Source organism: Oryzias melastigma, linkage group LG16 (assembly GCF_002922805.2).
Source record: "Oryzias melastigma strain HK-1 linkage group LG16, ASM292280v2, whole genome shotgun sequence".
Classification (NCBI taxonomy): Eukaryota; Metazoa; Chordata; class Actinopteri; order Beloniformes; family Adrianichthyidae; genus Oryzias; species Oryzias melastigma.
The window spans coordinates 9,152,667-9,169,643 of record NC_050527.1 but is presented as its reverse complement, the minus strand read 5'-3'; the positions used below and the strand labels follow the sequence as shown (position 1 = coordinate 9,169,643).

The 16,977-nt window shown below is 37.9% G+C and overlaps 1 protein-coding gene across 1 annotated transcript in view; it reads left to right on the top strand.

Moving 5' to 3' along the window:
• The first annotated feature begins 208 nt into the window (after positions 1–208).
• Positions 209–16,977, top strand: part of galnt1 (UDP-N-acetyl-alpha-D-galactosamine:polypeptide N-acetylgalactosaminyltransferase 1) — a 40,656-nt gene continuing 23,887 nt past the window's right edge. Inside the window, exons 1-2 of the mRNA XM_024267195.2 lie at positions 209–769; positions 16,025–16,134. The gene's annotated coding sequence lies outside the window, so the exon portion shown is untranslated. The remainder of the gene's footprint in view (positions 770–16,024; positions 16,135–16,977) is intronic.

Sequence of the window (16,977 nt, the reverse complement as noted above, 5' to 3'; positions counted from 1 at the left end):
TATGAATACTGAGGAGTAGCTCTAAAGGACTGTGATGATAATACTCTGATTTATTGGACAGTTCTTTAGTTACTCAGTTGCTTTGGGCAGGACTGGTGTTTTATGGCCTGTGATTGTACTTCTTAAGTCCGTTAAAAAGCTCCAGCTCCTTCACTAACATCTCGTAAAGCCTCTGCTCACACGCTAAGTCAGATTTGATTGTTTGCTTCCTGTGCCTCTCGGATCCATGATTTATTAATTACCGGGCTGTAAGAGAAGATGAGGTCAGCCGTGGAATGTCTTCCGGGTTGAGTTGGTCGAGGGAGGGATGAGCAGAGATGCAGCCTGTGCTCGCTCCGCACATCAGCAGCAGCAGCAGAGGCAGGCAGGCTCCACTGTCTCAGGCAGACAGACAGCGGCAGAGGCAGCACGTCCGCCCGCAGAGACGGCTCGCGCCGCATTAGTATCCCCGCCGAATTTCCCAGCAGCCTCATTTCGGTGCTCTCCAAATGGATGTATAAACTACCGACACCGTTTTTCTCCACAAAAGGGCTTTTTCTTGGGGCTCCATTAATAGCCAGAATAGTCCTTTTTTATTTTTCATTTTTTAGGTAACTGTTTTATCTCGACAGCACAGAGGGAGCCGCTCTTCCCCCATCGTTAGCTCGTTAAGCTAGCTACTCTGCTAACTTAGCTGTGGTACTTTGAACCGTCAGTTTTCCGCTTCGCTGCTAGCCTGCGGTCCTTGGCGCCCCGGTGACCGTTCGAGGCGACTCCGTCACTTTAAAAGGTGAGTTGGAAAAGGAAAACTACACACGAAAACACGGCACGGTTGTTCCTCTGCCATTCTCGGAGTGAACCGCTGGTTCGCCTCTGGCCAAAGTGAAGCCCTAACGGTTCGTAGCAGCAGGCTGGGCGCTATGGCAGGGATTCTTGTTGACAGAAGCAGCCAAGCAACGGGAACGTGATGCGACTCGCCTTTTGATACACCGACTGTCACTTCACCACCGTGTATATATGCTACTACCTGCTTTTATTTATTTATTAGTTTACCGCAGCGTTGCTTTGAATTGACTGAAACAGAAAGTAGCCTCTTTTCAACAACTCCGTATTTATTTTCCGTATTGGCTTTTCATCGTAAGCGTTCAACCTTGACTGCTGTTTTGCAGTGAATGAGCTACCTCCGGGTTAACTGCACCCGCATTTTAACCACTTTTGCCTAGCCTCAAATGAATGAATACTTGTGATGTGAATTCAAATGAGTAGCAGCTATCTAGAAACAATGCAAAAAAGTATGTAGAAGAATAATCATGATAAAAGTCGGCCCTCTTCCTTATTTTCTCATTTCCCCCCTCATAGTTGCATTGGAGCATGTCAAGATGAGTCAAACATCTGTGTTACTTCTTCAATTTATTTTTTAAAATACATTACCCTTTAAGAAATACTTACAAAAAAGAAGAACATTAGTAGTAAACATGCATAGATGACTTGAATCCTATCTGAAAGAGCTACATTTGTACGAGTCTTTAGAAACAGTCGTGTCTTGACTTTCGTGTCCATGTCAGAGAGTCTGCTTGAGTGAATAAGAAGAGAGAATGACTGTGCCTCAGTCAGCGTGCATTAACAAAACTGTAATTATCTGGAGTGATAAGAAAATGGATTCACTATTAATCCAGCAAGAGTCATGGCTACAGACAGAGGGGTGAAGCCTCGTAATTGACAGGAAGCAATTTAAATTAATCAGATATGTTCCTTGAAAGAAAAAAAAATGATGGCGCATTTGTTAAATATACACCACGTGTGTGTGGAGTGTACAGTAATGCAGTAAAACTGTGCTGCTGTATGGTAGTTGGATCTTTGCTCCTATCATTAAAGAGTGACCAACCTCCCCCAAAAGGGTTGGTAATGTACAGAGGAATAGCTGTTGAAATTTATGTAAAATGCCTGGTTTTGAACTCTTGCTTTCTTTGTGTTCTGAGTTGTCTGACTGCCATTCAGACTGTAGTTAAAGCAGGACTGTCCAACGTTTGGAGGAAATGAATCATGTTCCTCATTTCAAGGCCGTGGAATCAGTTGGTTTGCTTCCTGCGCTGCGTGTGCTAGTTTCTGTTTAGGTCAAATGAGCTGATGTGTGGACATACGTGTTTACCCCTTTTTTCTTCTTCAAGTTCTGTGTTCAAACCCATCAGGATACTTACCAGTCAAAGTGGCTGGTTTGTCATAGGTATGATGATTTTATCAGTTTTTCAATCATATTATTGGAGAAACGTATTGCACTTTGTAAATGGCTTTTACTGTAGGTATATTCCCATGAACTTTCCCTGGATTACTTATTTCAATTGGATAGAAGTTGAAGATGAAAGTCGTTAACATCATCTCCACTGGTATTTTTATTTGCATATGTCAGCCAACATAACTGCGTTGAATTTAGTGCTTCTTGCTGGTTTGGAACAATAGCTCTATTTTGGCCGGTGTCTCCGGAGGCAGGCAGCAGCATTCGGCGTTCCCCGCACTCTTGTGTGCCAGCGAGGCTTGGTTTAGGATTGGGTTTCCACAGCCACCTGGACCTCCAAACACAGGAATGCCATTGTTCCGGCTTCCAGGCTATGTCCAGATCCGACACGCACGCGAACACACACGCACTTGCTTATAATGAGACACGCAAGAAGAACATAAACCAACCTGTCCGCAAAACCAGTCACACATTTCATCTTTAATTGTTGTTGTTCACTTAAATTTAAAATAATAGCAGACTTTGAAGACTAGAAGACTTGGTGAAGCTTGACTATGCCACATACAGTATGTGCATGCTTTAGATTAAGACTGACATCTAATTCTAAACTTGTTTTATACAACCTAAAAAAGTTGCAATGGCTCAGTACATGACTGAAACTAGAGATAGAACGTGTGTTTAAGGGCGTGTTGTGAAAGGAAAAACGACTCCACCGATGTATCTTCATGGCTGACAGATGTATGTTATCAATAATTCATTGTGAAAACACACTGTTGACTAAATCTTGGATGAGTGAACCGTATATTTACACCTACAGGATGTATAATGGGGTCAAATTTAGCTTTGATGATAAGCAGATATGTTAATTAGCTATGTGCTGTGTGTTGACTCTTATCCCACCTGTTGAGCCATGTATAGAGGGGTCACCTATAAACCAGAAATTAATAGTATGACCACTGACTGTCTGGCTATCTCCTTTCATTGTTCATGTTTATTGTCTTATCCCAAGACACATTTTCACTTCATAGTATCCTAAAGAAGCCCCAGAATTTGTTGTTGTTACTTTGTAAGCAATTAGCTATGATAAATGTCTGCTATTCCACCTGTCAAAAATGCTGCTGCTGCTTATCAGTCTGCTTTGGAAAATAAAAAAAGTCTATTTGACAAGCAACTGATGCCTTAGCCTTCCTTGGCTTTATTGTTTTTGAAGTCAAGATGTTTTAATTTTTCTTAACTAATTCCAGCTTATTACTTTTCACTAAATAAGCTTGAACTAAATATGATAATTCTGGCAACCACATCTTACATGGTTCCCGCTGGGTTTTAAAAAGTCTTAAAAGCATTGAACATGAACATTTGGAAATAAGGCTTTAAAAAGCCCTTTAAAAGTATTAAATTTGGATATTTGGGTCTTTAAAATTGTGCAGTTTAAAACTTTTTCCATATGACTTTTCTGGTATAAAGTTTAATTTTCAGCCACGATTATGCAAGTAACTCACATTATGTATCAACATGCTGAATGTCAACCGCTGATAGAAAAAGAAGACGAAGAAGAACAAGGGGGTAAAAGAAGCACCTGCATCAGCCTTACGACACAGCGCAAAGTACAGGGAGATGAGATGCTAGTTGTGACCAGGGCTGAGAGAAAACTGGTTCAGACCAGTACTTTTGTACCGATATAAGATCTGGTAGAGGTACTATGTACGGCTGTGTCTCGTATATTTGCTGCTTTAAAAGAGCCATACCATGATTTTCTTAAGACATTCAGAGTGTACGATATCCATATATATGAACGTATATTACCTTTGGCCCACTAAAAAACAAATTATCTATGAAATATGAGTTATTTTTGGGGAGTTTTTTCCTCGATTCCTGATGCTCCGCCTGCTGTTGCGTGTGGGTCCCGCCCATTTCATGACGTCATCTTAGAGCCTTTGGCAGCGTGTCTGCTGCTGCATTTCTCCCACGAAAATAATCAAAACTTTTTCAGAGATGGATGCACATACCATATATCTGCCTTTAGTAGCCCCGGCCATCACTACACTGGTTCACAACACAAATACTGTATGTGGTATTTGTGGTTGGCTGTGCCGACCGGGGTGGGGCTAAAGGAGCCCCCGCGTCTAAACAAAAGTAACGAACACCTGTTTGACATGGAATTTATTGAAGACGGGGCACAAGTGGAAGATGTATGGCATTGTGCATCTAAAATGAAAGTATTTTTGCTGATCACTGCTAGCTCGATGGAGACATTGGATGTTGGTGTTAGACTGGGAGTGGTGCTGTCAGAGCAGACTCTTCCTGAAAGGGGCTGTCTCACTCTGTGACGTCAGCACGTGCGGATCCGCTCGTTTTAATGAGTATTGGAGGGGTTGTCACTGAGGATTACAGAGGATTACTCAGACATACATGCACGGATCAAAATACCGCTTTAGCGTTCTTTACAGTGAAGAATGAATAGTATAAAACACTTAAAAGCTCAAAAAGTTGTTTTTTCATAGTATGGCCCCTTTAACAGTCATACAAAAGCAGCTACAGGCTGATGCCTCTTAAACTGTGAACCAGGCAGCACTTTATCGCATCATTTTCGTGTGTCTTTTGTTTTTAGTGTCTCCCCATCACTACAAAATGGATATACATCTCTTTTCTCACAATATTTTATTTGCTAATTCTGTCACTTCCCTAAACAAACACATTTAACATGCACATCTTACAGGGTATGTTGGATTTGTAATCTGGGGACGCTTAATTCATTAACAGTCAAGAAGGCATATTTCTGAAAATGAATTACTGAAATTTGAACCATAATTCATTGTGTTACTCCGTTACTGACAAATAATTGTTCTGAAATGCAAGGATTTTATTTTTTCTTCGTTCATATGGCTGGGACTTACGCAGAGAAATTGGTCTTAATTTTTTATATCTAAGGTTTTAAAAAGGTCTTAAAAAGTCTTAGATTAAACTTAAGGAAATGTGTATTTACCCTGAAGTAGTATTTGCTTCTAAGATAAAGATTTCTTGTTTAAAAAAAAACAAAAAAACAAAGCTAGGATGCATCAAGGACAGAGATCCGAGTAGGATTTCATAGGGAAATTTCATCTGTTTTTGCCATGATTGTTGGTACTTTTGCTGCAGCGCATTTGATATTGATGTAAGGCACTCAATTTGTCATTTGTCAGTCAAAATTTATATAAAATAGAAAGAAAAGTATTATTCTTAATTTGTTATGGTCATCAAGAGGATCATACGTGGACAGTAAACATCTGAAGATTCAGTTTTCAGGACAAAACTAAAGCTATTTTTTATCCAAAAATGTTCTCCAACAAAATATCCCTTTTTCCTGTTTATCACCTTAACTCTAACCTAAGTGTGTTCAAAACAGAAACAGGTTTCCAACTCATGGGAGCAGCTAGTTCTGTTCACAGAGAAATAAAAAGTTAGCCGTCCTCTGAGAAGTGAAAAAGCAAACAGTTTTTCAGAAAGACAGAAAAAAATGTTGGCCAAATTTACTTCAAAGTCCTGACAGCTTGAGTGCACAGTATAAGAAACAAAGGGTAACAAAGACTTTGCTCAGTGTGTAAAGAGCAAAACATGTTTGTTTTCTGTCCAGTAAGCTTTCCCAAGTATTTTTCTTGCATTATATTTTTTGCTTTACTTGAAGTATGGTGTCAAGAATTACTGTGTAGCTTACAGCAAGTTCTGGTGGAGGCTCTTGGATAATTTAGCTAGGTCAGATAGCAGTGACTTCAGAGAAAAGGCGCATTGGCAGCATTTAAGAGGCTAGTTTTCATTCCTGCAGGATTGGTCGGGCAGACACTTTTAAGTTGTACGTGTGAATCCATCCATGCTTGTGCGTGTGTGTCCTTTTGCTCTCCAATGGGTCACATTAGGGATAGAGTTGCATTGAAGTGGGTCAGCCTGAGCCACCAGGAATTCCTGCCAGATCACTACCTCAGACCGGAATCAACTAAAGACCACATACGTTTGAGTGTGTGTGTGCATATGTAATCATATATGAATCTATTTCTTGTAAAGGTTAACTCGTGTACAATCAAACTTTAATGAACAACACTAGAATGGTGTTATCTTAGATCTTTGTCATTCAGTGACCTATCGTGTCTGGCTTGTTCACTGTACTCAATTCTTCATTAAAAAAAACAAATGCTCTTGGAAGAGTTGCAGCTGAGGAAGCAAAAAGAGCTGTAAAACCTAAGCTACAGTATGGCACAGTATGTTTGAACTGCATAAAGCTCTGCGGATGATTCATAGGCTGTCACACTCTGTATGTCTCAGCTGGATGGACACAGTATTTCTGCTGGCTTAATGATAAGGAAATGGGATTTTGGACACTATTCAGAAGAGGTTTATTTCAACTCATAGCTGCAGTCTCTTGTTTTCTGCATTCTTTTCTGCGAGGGATATAATGGTCTATTTTTGTTTCAAGCTTTTTTTTTAAACGTGTTTCTCCATGTCCTTAAAGTGAGATGGCATTATGAGTACATAAGACAAAAGGAATATTCTAGTCATATTTTATGTTCAGATTAAGTTACAGTTAAAAGATTCACATTTAACGTCTGCAAAGTAGAAGATAAAGACCTGCTTTGGATCAAAACAGACTTAGTTAATTTTAAGTAAAGGTACATTTTTGTGTGATTTTTTTTTTGTTGTATCATTTAAAAAAAAAGAAACTACTGTTAACTGTAATTTATGAGTGCAACATTGAAATATATCAATATGTTTGATTTGATAAACTTTTTCTTTCCCTGTAACTTTTACAAATTACTTTTGTTCAGTACACAGTTTGCAAATAAAATAATACTTTTGTAAATGGAAATTGTTTACCAAAATGCTTACCAGTGTAACAAAGTGTTATTGCATTGCAGACAAGTGTTCAGTTTTAAGTGGCCTAGAGAGGAAGGTGTGATACTGTGGTTTAAAGGACGAGCTGCCATTTTTTTTTTCAAGAACAGATATAATAAATCCATCTCAATATAAGGACACTTCCTTAGAATGTCTATTTATGGCAGCCTGAGAGGTAAAATCAAAGATTTTCACCAGCCAAAGATTGGTAATGGTGCTTGAAATGTTATGCTTTTTAGCAGATCCTTCTATCCCTGCATCTTTCATGTTATCCTTCAATAGAGCACATTATATTATGTATACATTTTACACAGCAGCCATATCTAATTTCCACAAAATTGGCCTGTTTTACTGTTTACATTATATTAGCTATTCTTGTATAAATGATTCCCATGCATTCATTTAAAGCTAGTCTAAAGTTGAAACAGGGTATTCACTTACTGCTCACTCTTGTTTGCTTGTATACAAGAGATGATCAAAAAAACAACTTTAGAGAAATAATTTGATAATTTCATTGATAAGTGGGAAAAAATTGGAAACAAGTAACCAAAAATATTATGTAGAGCTTTATTTTGTTGTTGTTTGATAAACATTCCAAAGACACTTTTAAAGCAGTAATGTCTCTATTGTTTTTCTTCTTGTAAAATAAATTCAGATATAGCAGCATGAAAGGGTAATGCCATCAACTTATCACAAGAAATAACGTTTATGTATCACAGCTTCTAGTTGTAATTTGTAGTACTACCTGTCTAATTTCACTACCGACCTGACTAGGACAGCTGTGGCCTGGTTAATAGAGCTTCATCCTGTTTTTTCTGTTGATCTTTAAGTCCACAAGATGTAAAACTTTTTTTTTTTAATTTTAGCAGATTTATCATGAGTCTTCCGTTTAAAGGTGGGTGGGTGTTGAATAAACAGAAAGCTACACAGAGTTCTGGCTAAAAGGCTGCTCTTTCAAGAGCACTGGTTGTTTCTTGCAAGAGACAGCATTGCCAAACTCGACAGACTGTATTTCCCATGTATCACTAAAATATCCTGAATTTTTAGTTGAGGAAAGTAGATTAAAAAAAAACTTCAAACACTTGCTTCTAAAACAGCATTCATACTTCTGCTATTCAATTCAAAACACCTATACAATGATGGTTCTTTAAATATCCAGTCACAGTGTTATCTTTGAAAATCAGGTGAATGGGCTTTCAAATTATCCTATCAAAATGTTTATTGTTTGTTAAGGTTTAAAGGATTCAGTAAAGGAGTTGCAGAGTTCTAGGTAGCTATGCTAACTGACAGCACATAATGCACCGAGGTGGAATGTTCTCATTAGTCAGAGCAAGACTTGGCTCCAGTCTGGAACCCTTAACCTTATTGTCCTCCTGCTCTCCTTCTTTTCTTACTACAGTATTATTCGTTTATCAAATTGGACTGTAACAAAATGGAACACAAATATATATATATATATATTTTATCAACTACATTCCGGAGCAAACCTAAATGAGAGGCAAACGTAAACACCCTGTACTAGCATTTGGTCTACAAATAAAGTTTAATTTGAATTTTACAATATTTGTTACACATCAAAAGTTTGATTACCATTGCAGCTAACCTTGTTTTGAAATTGCAAATCACATGTTAGGCTGCATTATGAAAACCATTTTATCATCGTTTTTGCTGGGATGCCAGAGTGAGGAACAATGGATAAATAAAAAAATGCATGAAGAAGGACCGACTCAATTATTAAATAAGATGCCAGATTCACAGATCCTTACTTCCTGTGTCTGAAGAGGATGCTTCATTGTAAGCCCTTCTTTGGGGGATTTTTTTTTTAATATATGTGAAGCAAGAAGGGTCTTGCTAAAGTTATTCAGATCAAAAAGCGTATCATTGAGAAGTCCTGGATGTTCTCCATTAGCACATCAGGCCATTTTTAAGTATTCTATGCCAAACTGAAACCAAACCACTTGTGCAGATTGTGGGGTTTGCTGTGGTTCCCCCTAAAGGGAAAAGGGTAAAACACAAAACATGTAAAAAGTTTTGGGACTACAAATAAACCACTGTCATTCCTCTCTCCCTCTCTGAGTCTTTAGCCTGTTGGCAGAAAATAGAATTTGCTGTCTGTTTGTGGGGGTAGGATGTTCATAACCATTTGCCAAGATTCTGTATTGTAGGGCAAGCATTTATTATTTTATATTGAAAACACTTCACTTTAGTGATGTGTCAGTTAATGACATGTCACCACACGCACTTTACTAATTACAGGCACAAGGTGAGAGAAATATCAGTTCTTTAAAAACACTTTCTTGAGTGATAAGAGAGAAAGAAACACTTAAACGTTCTGTATTTGTAAAGAAAGAAATGTTACTTTAGTACAGATAAGCAATAAGTAAACAGACCAGTTTGTTTACACTCAAAAAACAAGTTTAGGTTCATGTTACTGCCCACGTGCTGATGAGTTGCTACACTTTGGAAAAGCTTAACTTAGTTGAGATTCATGGTGACTTCACACTCTTGTTTCCCGTAGGAAGTGACACACTTCTTACTCCTGCGAGCTAGTGGAAGTACAAAGATTGACACAGGAACAGTAAAATGCTTTATACTGGTTTAGAGAAGTGATGGTTTTGCATTTTTCTACAGTGTTGTGTTGAGGGCTGCCACTGGCATGAACATTTTGCCTGTAACCTCTTTAGGCGAAGGTGTTTTTTTTTGTCTTTTATAGGAAGGTGTGGTGGAAAAATATATATGGCTATAGATTACAGGAGAACATGCTCCTAACAATTTGTCAAACAGCCCAGTTCCAGCTTTCTTTCCTTTCTCTTTGATAAAATATGTTTATGGCACAAAAAAGAGCCAGTTTTGATAGAGTTGTGACCTTAAAATCCAAACCACTAACTTAAGAATATTTCTTTAAAAAAGCATTTAATTTGTCTTATTCAGCCCACGTTGATGTTAAATTACTTGAACTCTGTATTTGTCATCTAAAATAGTTTTCAATTTAATCGTTTTAATATCGTCACGCAGTCAGTAGAAGAGCAATATTGCCACAAATGTGATTCCTTTGTTTGCTTTCATTTAGTCGCTACAAAGCTTTAACAAATACATTTTATATTTATTGCAGAGTAAACATGTTTTCTTTACAGAAGCTTATTGGCAATTTTGTTGCAGATCTAATCATTGGAATAACTTGAATCACTTTCTTAATTAAAAATACAGAGATGCATCATTGATTTTGCAAGAACTGACAAACGCTGTGCGTGTCTGACTATGGCCTCTGTTAGACAGTTGTATTTTGCATCAAGTCAAGACATCATTGGCTTGTGACTATCTCTTTTGACCTTAGTAGGTCATCGTTTGAGCACACATTGACACAGTCATCCATCTCTAGCTCTTATCTGCCACCAGATTGATACACTTTGAGTGTTTTTTCTTTTCTTTTTTTTGTCAGAAGACTTTGAGTGGACTTGTTTAGACTTAGTCAGGCTGATAACCATATCTACAGTAAGGTCGATGGATAGCACAACAAGTTGCCAGTAATTGCTTTCTGAATAAGGGTGGGTGTTACTGTCCCATTAGAAGTTAGTCTCCTACTGACAACAAACATCAAATGGTTTGTCGTCATGGGTTCTTATATTGTGTGTGCTGATATGTGCTGCAATCTAGCCAATTTGAAATTTAGATGTATCAATCCAAGATGTGGACATGAACTACAGCAGTATAATTTCTGAGGCAGTTTATTCAGACTAAAAGTTCTAACCAAAATAAGCACTTGAGATTTTACTTTTTTGAATCTACCCCTTAAATTGCATGAAGAATGATACTTTAATTCTTTTGTATCATGTTAACTTTTGTTGTTGAAGGGTAGATACAAAAGTAATTGTGAAAATAACTAAAGCAGAGCTCCTGGTATATGTGTGGAGCAGATCTTACAAAATCAGTCTACTGAGACATGATATGACGAGAGAAAGTGAATGTGTGAACACTTTTACACAAAGACTCACATTAGTCATGCCTTGAGCTAAAAGAAGTGTCTTGAATCATGAGAGCAGTCAAAATCCATAGTGAAGGCACATTCAAGTTTCTATAGTGTTTCAAAGTGTTGCGGATTTAAAATTAAGGACTTAATTATTGAATTCATTAACTTGATTAGAAATTGTATGTACCCGAGTTTATATTCATACAGCTTTTTTATATTTTTAGGGTGTATTCAGGCTGGACATATTTAGTTTGCTTAAAGTAAACCAGAGTTCATTTTTCCCCTTAATCTTGAACACATCTTCAGTCTGAGTTCACCCAAGTAAACCCCGGTCCAAGACCAGAAACTGCCCTCTCACACAATTTTCGACGCTTCAGTATTAAAATTTGCTGACTGCATAGTGAAATTAACTGCCAAGAGTCAAACAGGTAGGCATGGATGGGCCTTCTGTCCTTAAACATCTGTTAAATACACCTTTCTCTTTTTTTCACTCAAACAGAAACAAGTACTGTCCTGCTTCCAGTTTCTGTATTACTGTACTCTGTCCTTGTATTTCCTATTGCAATTTTCTTTTGCAGTTGTTTATTATTAGATTTGAGCGCTATTTTTTCTAGCCATGATTTTTTTTAAAAAAGGTAACCCTAACTTCGTATTTGATCTGTTGAAGTAGTTGATAACATCTCCTCACCATCTCAGACATGTTTTCTGTGTTTTGCAGCAGTCAAGCAATCCGGGGTTTTTGGCTTTTTTTTCACTCTGTGGGTGTAAGCTGAGTGCCATGACATTTCCAGTGATCTCTGCAGTTATGCTCTCCGTTGTAGTACAAGGAGATCCTCTTTTCCAGTTCATCTTGTTCATTTGCTTTTGCTGCTATTTTAGTCAAAAGTTTAAACAGTGCTACAACCATATACCTCTGCAAGTGTGTGTAGTCTTTTCCTATCTTTATTTTTTTAAGGTTGTGGAGACTTGTGTTAAGCATGTTGTGTTGTAACATAGCTTGGCAAAGAATAATTTGCAAAACATTCAGCCAAAAAAAGTCTTTCACATCAGCAGACAATGTTTTTGGTTTGGTGTCTCTTTAGACAAGGATTTTTAAGTGTAAAATATTTAAATCTAGACAAACTCGCTGAGTTTTTGTGTAGGAAAAGACTTGCAGAACAAGACATTTTTTCCAAAGGAGAGAATTTTGTTACATGTAAATGTTTTTATTTACTACAGAATAGTCAGAAACTTGATTACAGCTGAAATGTTGATGATCTGATTATTTATCTGCAAACCACAGTGTTACCAAAACCCAACAAGAGCCAAACGGTTACATGTGTCAAATTTTCAATGTGTGTTTGCATGAACCGGTTGTGTAGTGTGTCATTTGGGTAACATTGTTACCATCGGTGCCGTGATCTACTGTCCTGCTGCTCTGTTTCCTGCCTTCTGTGTTCTTTATAAACAGGAAGCTGACTCTGTCTTTCTGTTTTTCTTTCCTTTCATCTCTCCATTCTGCCTGTTTCTTTGTTCCCTATATATCGTTTTCCTTCCTTGCCACCGTTAGCTGATACATCTATCTATCTATCAAGTTAGGGAAAAGCAGATGTGACGATTGTGTAAAGTCAAACAGGGTGGTGTTGGAGTTCTTGCATGAACCAAACTGTGTGACAGTGTGGAGTGTCAATTGAAGTAGAAATCGGCTCTTGCCTACCTATCTTTTGCATACTCTATTCCTGGCATTCCTGTTTTTCCTCCCTGGGCTTCCCCTGGAAAGCTGTCAGAAGCATTGAGCAATGACTTCAGTTGCCCGTAGCAGTGTTGCTGTCATGTGTTGTTTACTTTCCTCCAGCCTCAATCTTGCGGGGATTTGGTGTTTGGTGCATGTATGTACTGCTATAGAGGGCTTCGAGCCCTGCAGAGCCTTCATGTCCCACACTATCGGTGACATGAGAGGTCTGACAGAGCAAGAGGTTGAAGAGATGAGTGGAAAGAGGAGGAGAGGAGGTGCAGTTTGCCCAGGCTTGGCACAGCACTGTTAGTTGTTAATTCCAAAGATGTCATCTTTGGTCTCCCTCTGTTTCAACATACGCTGCAAACGGAGCTGCGCAAAAAATACAATAATACTCACTGGGAAGCAGACTTGCATGCAAACACGCTATCAAACGACACAGTCTTAAAGCCTATAAAAAATGAAGTAATCTGTCTTTTGTCTGAGTGTCTCCTTCTCTTTGCTTTTTCCCCCTTGCCGTATTAAGAAAGAGAGTGGAACTGTTAGGTTTAGTGCTTAGACATGGCTGGTTTGTCGCACAGTTTTTGCACTGAGCTTGGAGATTTGTGAAAGACTGTTTTAACTGGGAGATTTATTTCTGCCCACTCCACCAGTTAAATAATCCAGAACAAAGGTTATTTCAAAGGCCCCTAGTGTTTTTCAGCCACTTTGACTTACACTTTTATCTTGGGATAGGGTAAGTGTAGAAATGTCTGGCCATAGACGTTTAAATGCTTAACATTTCTCCATTTTAAAAAGAACCGCTGTCTATCAGCAGATACTTAATTTGTTTGCTGGTAAGCCCCTCCTCACTTTTTTACTCATTAAAGCTCCTCAGTCACTGGTGTTCTGAATTTACGACAGGAACTGCGTCGACACATGCTAAATGGAAAGAGGCCTTCATGGGAGAAGAGGCTGTTCAAACATAACTGAGTAATAACGGGGAGGGTTGTGTTCAGACAGGGACTGAGGCGAGACTGGGGTGGGTTGATCAGAGCCCTGCCATTTGGCCACTATGATGCATTTCCTGCATTGGTCCACAGCTGGTCACAGACTGAAGTAACAAATTCAAGTAAAGAGAATGAATGAAAGTGATAGAAATGGATTTCTTTAGAAACTCAGCACTTTATTGCCTAATTCATCAAATAAATCTAATTATTCATATGCAATACATATTGAACAGTCTTATATGGTGACTGGCATATTTGAAGGGGCCGTACCATGATTTTCTTAAGCCTTTCAGAGTAAACTCTATTCATATATATGATCATGTATTACCCTTGGAACACTAAAAAACACATTATTTTTGAAATAGTTATTTTTGTGAGTTTTTTCCTCCCCGAAAGTAAAACGACTTGATTCCTGAACCTCCGCCTGCCGTTGCGTGTGGGTACCGCCCATTTCATGACGTCATCCTAGAATCTTTGGCAGCATGTCTGCATTTCTCCCACAAAAATAATCCACTTTTTAAAAGATGAATGCTCATACCACATATCTGCCTCCAGTAGCCCTGGCCATCGCCACACTGGTTCACAACACAAATACACGTGACAAAATTGGAAGATACAGTATTGTGCATCTAAAATGAAAGTTTTTTTATTGATCAATGGTAGCTCTGTGGAGTGTTCCCAACCCTGGTCCTCAAGACACACTGTCTATGTTGCCCTGCTTATGTACACCTGATTCAGCTCATCATCAGGCTCTGCAGAAGCCTGACAATGACAGTCATCAAAGGCAGGTGTGTTTGAGCACTGGCTTAAGCAATCATGTTTTATTTTAGTTGTTTATTTCATAGCCCCAATTATAACTTTTATAGATGGAACAAATTCATTCTTACATTAAAAATGAACAGAAAAGATTTTCTGCTTTTCTTGGGAACAGATGTCCTACTGCACCCTTTTATTGAAACACACACAGCCTCAAACTTTGTGGCATTGTGGCTTTGAGACCTAGACACACATAGGGATGTGTATCGAAATGTTAACATGTCTATGTGTATCACTATTAAAACTGTAAAAGAAAACTTAGTTGCTCGACAGTAATTAGGTACAATGCTAGCTAACCTTGACGCAAACAGCTTCTTTTGTCATTATCTTTAGTTCTATGTACCTCTCTTGCATTTTGAGTGAATGTGTTTGAGGTAACGGAGTAACACTTGTAGGTTGAAAGCAGAGAGTGGAAAGGAAGAGGTTTGTGCTGCAGATATGCCATCTGCACTGCAGTATGCTTTTGTAAATTCATTTTGTGACTGTTATGAGAATCGTGTGAGTATTTATAGAAAAGCGTTCATTAAAGCTCTCGCTTGTCTCGTATCCAATTTGCAGATGGGGTTTCATTCATCTCAAATTTTCTGATGATTTCTGTAGAGAGGATCAGGGTAAAAAAAATCGTCAAAATATTATAGCATGGAGGTAATAATTGACGAGTTACCCAGGGGTAAAACAGACTGATGCCTTTACTGTGGCTGGATCTTTGTCAAACTGATGCATACCTGCACTGCAGTACACTGTCATCACAGTCACTAATGCAGATGGCGGTTAAATTGATGGTACACTTCGTCTTTTAATACAAAGTTCCTACATTCATATACTACACACAGACTGGAAATATGGTGTCCCAGGATGATGACTTGGCTTTAAAGTAGGCCAAGGGCCGAACTGCAAACCCACACAGACAAATGCACATAAGCCTGCTCTGAGTCATTTTTTTTAGTCTCATCTCATCTCTGTGGATTTTTCAAAAATAGCAGATTAATCAAGTGAAGTGAGCAGTTGTGGGAATTTGTCAGTTGTCCATCCCTATTTTTGCATAGCCTTAGATCCCATAGTCCTTGTTTTGAGTCCTTTTATCCTGCTTTTAAGCTGGCACAATGCCTTTGGTTAGGTCTGACCTGTGGATGGGTGTGGAAGAAGGGAAGATTATACATTTACAGCACAGTTCAAAAAGAGGAGGAAGCTTAGTGAATAATTTCTAAATCTATGATCCACTAACTCCCATCGATTTTAAAGTGAAATGTTTGCAGAAATATTCATAGATTTTGTTGCTATTTTTGTTGTAAATAAGCCATTGTTGTCTTTGCACTGGAAGAGAAGGTGTTTCATGGGGTAGTTTAAAAAACAGATGACTCTTTCATGCATTAAAGTTGATCGTTACATCCAACTATCTCCATTTTACCATTACATTTTGTTGTAAATAAAGAAAATGTATTTTTTGGTCTGTCGTGTATCTTCAGGAAGCATGTGTGAGTGACGAGAACAAGAAGTGGGATCTCTGAGGCCCCGCCCCCCTGCTGGTGGAGGATCCTGCACATCTAACCAGAGACCCCTTCATTCACCTCAAAAGGTAGGAGTACAAATTGTTTCAGCTCATTGAGCCGAAATAACGCATAAGTGATGTTGTCATTTATGCAGCATGTTTACCAGTGGGCTTTTGGCAACAAGCAGGCATGTACAATGGCTAAAAAGAATCTTAATAAATGTGTTTCAGTGATCATGTCCTTTTTAATTGGGGAGTATCAAAATGTTTTAAAAAAATTTGTCTAAAGTATATACAATATTGAACTATTTGCTGCAATCATATAATAAAAAAATAGATTTTTTTCTACTGTAATCTCTATAAATGTATTTTTCCCATTAAATAAAAAAACATTTATTTTTGTTAAAGTTGCTTTATTTTAGTAATCTAAGTCTGATTTGAAGTTTTTTTTAGGATACTATATGAATGTGTATAGCTGGTAAGCAAATACACAGGATTTACTGATTTAAATTCAAGAAGGCTTTTGAATAGTTTGGACCATAAAAATAGGATGAAATTGAACAACATAAAAAAAAAAAACAATTCCAATCACCTCTATTTTTGCCTTGCATATTTATTTATTTTTGTCGCAACTAATTTGAATCTAGGTTGCTATGAAAAATGTTATCAAACATTAATGCAGGAAAAAATGGTAAATTGGCAAATATCTGACTCTGAAATTACGAGACATCATCAGCACTGTTTGACAGAGGATGCACAGCAACAATAACAACAGGGCACATCCACTTTGTTTTTGCATGATAAGCTAGTTTCATGGTAAATTAGGCAACTGCATTATTATTTTTTCATTAAATTTTGTTTAGTAGTCTATTTACTGTGCTTGTTAATGGCTTTCCAAAGCATGTAGATTTTAAGTGTAGTTATTTATTT